Here is a 7,305-nt window from a genome sequence, read left to right as displayed (position 1 = left end):
AGTGGGGGTATCGAGCTCCGCCTCAGAATAAAAGAGAGGGTGCGGGGGGGGGGGGGGGAGGAGGGGTGTTGTGTGTGTGTGTGTGTGTGTGTGTGTGTGTGTGTGTGTGTGTGTGTGTGTGTGTGTGTGTGAGAGAAGCCGTAGGTTACAGAGGACAAAGTTTCCAGCTTCCCTAAAACTTCTGCCTCAAGCACATTCGTGATTGTTCACGAGAGGTGGTTGTGAATAAGCCACTGGAAGCAGGTCTGTGAAAAATGGGACGACCAGAGCTCTCAGTTCTTTTCCTGGAGTTCCTCCCCAACACACACACACACACAACACACACTCACAGTCCATGCCCACATACTCACACACTCACTACACACACATATTCGCACACTTACCTTACATGCACACACACACACAACACACAACACACACTCACAGTACATGCACACATACTCACACACTCACTACACACACATATTCGCACACTTACCTTACATGCACACACACACACACAACCTGCAGGGATTTCTTCCAGCCCCACTCTCAGTTAACAAATTTAACCCTTAACCATCTTAACAACAGGGCTCATTCGACTGTTTCCTGCACAGGTCGAAAGTCACCAGTTAAACTGTCGCATTTCACAAGTAAAATACTGACCCCCCCCAGGCTTTTAAGTAGAAAACCTAAATGGCAAATATTCCAGTCTAGTGCCTTGCTAGTTCAGTTAAGGCTGGAATGAGGTAATGGAGCTGGTCACGCACATCTGCGCCCCCTGGCGTCCTCGGGCTGCCATTGCAACTGAGCTCTCGGTCAACAAACTTGATCCGAGTTGTAATCCGTTTTCTATTTATGAAGCTGTTGGAGATTGTAAGATACCAAAATTATTCTACAAAGGAACAAGTAATAGGTTTGTTCAATGCTTAAAAGAGAAGAGAAAAAACGCAACGTTTTTCACCCGAAGAAGGCTCCACAGCCGAAACGTTGCGTTTTCTCTCTTCTCTTTGCAGCAGGGAATAAACCTGTTACTCGTGCCTTTGCAGACTACGCCTGCTGACGCAGATACCCAGACAGAAAATATAATATGGAATTATATTTATGGATATATATATATAGGGTATAAACCTATTACTTGTTCCTTCGAAAATATAATATGCTGAACTGTGCAACGTTGTAGGTAGAGTGAATTATATGTAATGAGTTCAATGAAATAACTCAGGTCTTGACGAAGACCAAAGGGCGTATTTTAGAGGGGTGCTGGATAGCGGCAATGTTGTGTGCTGCCCTCTACTGCCACAGAGGGCCAGTATCAACCCGCTCTGCTGCGGTTAACAATACTGCCTTCTAACCGACCTGACGTGCACTTGTGGCTGGCTTTCATTAGCCACGGGCTTCATTCTGGTCACTGGAAACAGGCAATCCACATGGAAGCACATCTTTCAGGGAAAAGTAGTGACCAGGCGGAGATCCTTGAGTTTGCGTGGGAAGGTGGTGGTGGTGATGGGGGGGACGTGTTCTCATTTAAGGGGAAAAGGTTTTTATTTAGTCGGTCTACCGATCTTCCAAAATCGTTCCCGACCCGTGGCGGTGTCAGCGCCAAGTCATCGTTTTATAAGAGCTGTCCCGACGGGTCCGGTCAGCACCGCTCCATCACGGCGCCTGTCAATAGCCCGGACCCGTCCCGAGTCAGCACGATCCGTCTGCTGAGACGGCAGGCGAGGGCGTCGCTGGGCGTTAGAGCGGCCTGCGGTAAGGAGAAGACCGGGACCCCTCTCCTGTGGTCCTGCCAGTTTGCCAAGGATTTCTGGGCCCAGTTTGAGGACTGGTTACAGGCCCTTTCACCTCAGTCTTCCCTGACCGCTGCCTTCATCGTATACAGCATCGCTCCTGTTCAACTGCCCTCCGACGTGTGTGACACTGGGCCACAATGGACAGGGGAAAGGACGCCCCCTGGTGGGCGAGGAACACGGTGACGATCAAAGGCAGCGAGGCTCCAGTCAAGGGCGCAGGTAGCCCTGTCCGTTATCAGAGAAAACTCTTACGTCAGAGATCTGTGGGGAACAGGGAAGGAGGAAGCAGGAGATCAGTGGGGAACAGAGGACAGGGCCTCAAACCCCCGTGATATTGATTATTGTGTAAAGGAAAAAAAAAAGGCATTTGTTGGGTATTTTTTTTGGGAGGCGACTCCAATGACGTGAAAAAGATGCACCTGAACAAAAGTAGATACTGTTATGTAACTGTTGCCCTTTTTTTAATTTTAACGAGATGCGTTCATTTGTCGCGTTTTAGGTATATATTCATGTAAAGTTTTCGATTTTGTGATTATTCGCGAAAAGAAAAATAAGTTCTTTCTTGAAAAGCGACAGGACGGGGTGTGCGGTAGTGGGAGCTGGGGGCACTGGGATACTGGCGGAGCCTGGGTGGGGTCTTAGCCCAGGCACTGCCGATCCGGGTTCCGCGGGCCGGCCCGCCTCCTGGTTTTCCCTGCAGCCGAGCTCCAGCGGAGCGAGCGGGTCGCTTGCTCGGAATATCTGCCGTTTTTTCCCCCCCTTCTCCTCCTCAAAGGTTTGGGATTTTATTCCACTCGTGAAACGCAGTAGCTGCCATACAAACCCCAGCACGTCCGAGAGTGACAAGCAGGTCCAGATTTGTCCTGTTATGAAGTCAATTCAGTTCGTGAAGATTTCAATTGTGTAACACAGAGCGGGGCTGGAGCAGACCCAACAGATGTGGGGGGGGTCCCTCAAGACTGGGGACCCCAAAATTCCTCATACCGTGGCACCCCATTCTTCACAGAATCACTGCCAATGGCTTATTTCTCTCCGTCTCACGCAAATAAGCAAACAAGTCGAGCACAATATGAAAAAAAATCGACGTAAATGCGCACTAAACTGTAAAGCTGCATTCGAAGACTGCTCCTAAGCAGAGAAATATACTAAAACACGATTAAGCAACCAAACACCAGTCCCCCCCCATTCCTAAAAAGAGCATCTCTCCAGAGACGAGCGGTCGGATACATTCCTCGGCTCCAGGAAGTGTTTTTGTGTTTGTTTTTTTAATTCAAGATCGAATGGAACGAGCGCGAGGTGCGCGGAGAGGCGCAGTGGCGCCGCTTCGCCACACGGTGGCGGCGGCGGCCTACTTCACACAAAAACGTGTTTAAAACACAGCTGAGGCGGGGGGGCGGAGGATATATAATTTTATACCGTCTGAGGGAACAAAAAACAGGATGAGCAGAGAGCTCGGAAAGCGAATGGCTACCCGCGGGTAATACGAGTGACAGCCGGCACCAGACAGACCTATATAAGGGATTGAGACACGCGGGCTAAATCCAAATGGGTTTAAATCCCTTGTCATACACGTGATTATTATTTTTTTTCTGGGTTATTCTGGGCTATTGCAGAAAATAAGTGTCTTGCTGAACAGGGAATGGACACAGCGTCGTGTTTTGTTTTTTTTTTAGCCCGAGAAGCAAGCGACGGTGTGGAGAGTGACTGTACCAGGGCTGTCACATTTAAAGTCATTTCTAACAACTTGATGCTTTTTATTTTTTATCGTTTTGCGATGCCACTGTTGAGCGAGGTCTGTTGCGAGGGGGAAGTGCGCTGGGCTGTCTGGCTGAGCGATTCCCCCGGAATAAAGAGGTCAAACAGTATCTGTCAACCCACACAAAACAACCGGCGCTCGCCATTTTTTTGACAAACTCATACCAAATGTTTTACAAGAAAAATAAAATCTTTTTTTTTTCCCCCCTCAAAGCGGGCGGCCAAAACCCGAGATGGACTTTCTGTTTTGTAATCCAAAAAGAAAAGGCGTTTATTTATTTTTTCTATTGAACAGAGTCACCGGCTACTAAAATGAACTATCACGTACCTGGCAAAAGGAACACCCCCCCCCCCGGGCACAACACCTTGCACAAAAGGGAGCAGGCAGAAGCACAGCGCTACCCGTCAGCTCCCTCTCCTCCATCGTGAAGGTGGTTTCACGCGGTCGGGTAACTCTTCTTCCTGGCGAAATCAGTGACCCTCTGACAGGCATTCGGTACCGATCCGGGTTTGGTTCTGGCCACTAAGCTGAAGTCGAGAGCGGCTGACAGGCTCCGAGAGACACCGTTTCATCAAAAGAGGTTCGACGGAGAACTGAAACACGTTTTTTTTTGTTCTAGATCGGTATCCGGTTCTGGTTCTGACGCCCTGCTGGTCTTCACTCCAGGCCGCCTTCATCAGATAATAACCGAGGCCTTCCCTGACCTGAGCAGCTGCCTCATCGGAATATTTGCATGATTGTTTCTAGTCATTAAAGTGGGATTTTATTTCACTTAGAAAACACAACCGTTCAAGCTCCAACATGTCCAGGCGCTGAGAACACACAGCTCAAATGAATCTTATTCTTCTGAAGTCAGTGAAGGGTCTGACTGTGGAACTTAGCGCTCCGGTGGAACACACACACACACACCTGCTGGGGGGTGTGTGTGGGAGGGAGGGGGGGGGGTCACCAGGACTGGGAACCCCTACTCTTAACCTACCCCTGCTGCCTCGCATAGGCGAGCTAGGAGCACGCCGGCCTGCTGGGACCCCGGAGAATCCCAGCATCCCCTCTGAGCTCTCAAACGCTCTGCTGAGCGCGCGAGAGACCAGCGTTGCAGACTTCATAGTAAAGCGAGCGGGACCCGTGTTTCTGCCGTTGTCACGTCCTGGAGAGGAAAACAACTGCTCTTCTAGAATGCCTGAGCACGGTTACAATTATGGTTGCAATAAACACCTGTGAAGAGTGGCTTTTTCGCTGTCCCTTTTTTTTAAAAAAAAGAATTAAGCAGCGCCCATTACTGCAAACACGGAAGTAGATTCGCGCGTCGTTTCTCTGTTCATTCTGCGACCAATAATTTATCACGCCTTAAAATAATGAACGTGCCCGACTCCGGAGTCCGAGGAAAGCTGTCCCGTGGGTTTTATAGGCGTCTTTAGAACTTCAGCTTCTCGAGAACACGGAAAGAGGAGAAAAGAGCCATCCCCATTCTAAACATTAAATCCGTTTCAGGGTCACAGGGGACCCGGAGCCTATCCCCGCAGGCAACGGGCTCAAGGAAGGACACACCCTGGACGGGACGCCAGTCCATCTCAGGGCAACACACACACTCAGAGCAGGGCCCACTTACAGAGAAGCCAATGTACCTACCAGCATGTCTCTCCCTGTGAGAGAAAAACACGCACGAACACGGGGAGAAACATGAAAATTCTCAGAATACGAGCCCGTGCATTGCGCATGCGCTCACCCTCACAAGACTCTTTTCCACCTGTGATCAGAGAGCGCTGAAGGCCCATACCGGCACAGACCGAGACCTGAGAGACACGTTACTGCTGCCAACACGACTCTGGGGAGGGAAAATCAGCACGAGGAACGGGAAACGCGGTCCTAGTTCACTTGACTAGCTCTCCATTCAATCAGCGGCGTCTAATTCATCTGATCGTCTTAATTGTGAGCCACTGGCAGGCGATGAGGTAAATTAAGTAATTTAGAGATCGTTTGGAACGAAAGCCTGATTGCTTGTCACTTACTGACATTTCAGTTTCCTTAATTAATTTGCTTGCTTGATCGTCCCAAGTGTTGAGACATTGAAAAGATGATTTGAGGAGATGGATCAGGCTAGCTAGATTGGAGCTCTCCAGAACCAGTGTTGGCGATCTGCAGCACACCAGAGCTTTGAAACCTTCCTGTAAACCTTATAAACCTTATAATATAACCTTATATTAAACCTTATAAAATGAACACCTGGAGAACTTATTTCAGATGGGAAGGTTCTGAACCTTTTGTTTTGTAGATAAAATACCTAATTCACAAAATAAACTTGGAGGACAATACAAAGTCTGGATGATCAAACACAGAACACGGGGAGCACAAGTTTAAATATAGGCTTTTAATCGTTTAAAATGCAAAAAAAAAGATTGTCTTTCACAATTGTGGTAGCAAAAAGAAGTGAGAAAAAAGAGCATTTCTCTTATTTACATTTCACAGAGAAGCAAAAGAATGTAATTTCTGTGTACATGGACTAAATCAAATGATTAAAAACAATCAAAAACAGGTTATAGGCAGAGCCTGTTGGTTGCATGATAAAAACTTCACTTCAGAAACTTTTCTGAAGAGGAAGCATTACAAAAAATGTAATTGTTAAATGATCATTTAATAATAATAATAATTAATAATTGCTTACACTTATATAGCACTTTTCTGGACACTCCACTCAAAGCTTTACAGGTAATGGGGATCCCCTCCACCACCACCAGTGTGCAGCCCCACCTGGATGATGCGACGGCAGCCATAGTGTGCCAGAACGCCCCCCACACACCAGCTCTCAGTGGGGAGGAGAGCAGAGTAATGAAGCCAGTTCAGAGATGGTAACATGGTGGCTGGAGTACTTTTGCAAGTAAGTTAGAAGTTAAGAGAAGCACATGAAAGAAAAGAGTTTTTGCCACTAGATTCGTCACTGAAATCAGGGCTGCTCCCCCTTCAAGCCCATCCTAGCTGCTCCACGGCAATATCTTGATACAAACTGTTCTTCGATTGCTTTAGCAATCCCATTTTCCAACCACTTATTCCAATTCAGGGTTGCAGACACAATGGGCACAAGGCAGGATAGACCCTGGGCGGGATGCCAGTCCATTGCAGGAGAGACAGACTGGCGGAAACCCATGTGAACACGGGGAGAACATGCAAACTCCACACAGACAGCACCCCAGGAACTGAACCCAGGGCCCCAGAGCTGCAGGGCAGCAATGTGGACCACTGCGCCACCCTATCACCCTTATTACTCTCAACTGGGTATTAAGCTGCACGCTTGTGTAGCGGAGTGGACTGGAGGGGTCACTGTTTGTGTAGCCCCATTTAAATTACAGTCAAGGTGCCTTCCATGCAACAAGATCTGCTACCAGTGTAAGCATAGTATTTTCATTTTTTTAAACTGGGGGGTGGGTCCTTTTTAACATCGGAGAGCAATATTTTAGTACTTGAAGTTTCTGTTTTGTTTTTGTTTAGTTACAGCTGTAACAGTTCCATGGGGCAAAGCAGGCCAGGGGAAAGAACTGATTTTTATTTTATTATTTGATTGTATAGTAAGTGAGTGAGCAGGGCACTTTGCCCACAGAGCATCAGCATGCGTCTCCTTTCTGGCCCCGTGGCACTTTGAGAATGCTCTGGAGTGCAAGGCGCTATATACTAATACCACTCTCTGATTGATTAATCGCATGGGTAACGGCCAAGTTACAAACGTCTGTGAATTATTGGATAGTTAGAATGACACAATACATAGTTATAGAAGAATAGTTA

The sequence above is a fragment of the Atractosteus spatula genome, chromosome 25 (genome assembly GCF_055471065.1).
Source record: "Atractosteus spatula isolate fAtrSpa1 chromosome 25, fAtrSpa1.hap1, whole genome shotgun sequence".
Lineage (NCBI taxonomy): Eukaryota > Metazoa > Chordata > Actinopteri > Semionotiformes > Lepisosteidae > Atractosteus > Atractosteus spatula.
This window is presented reverse-complemented; position numbering follows the sequence as displayed.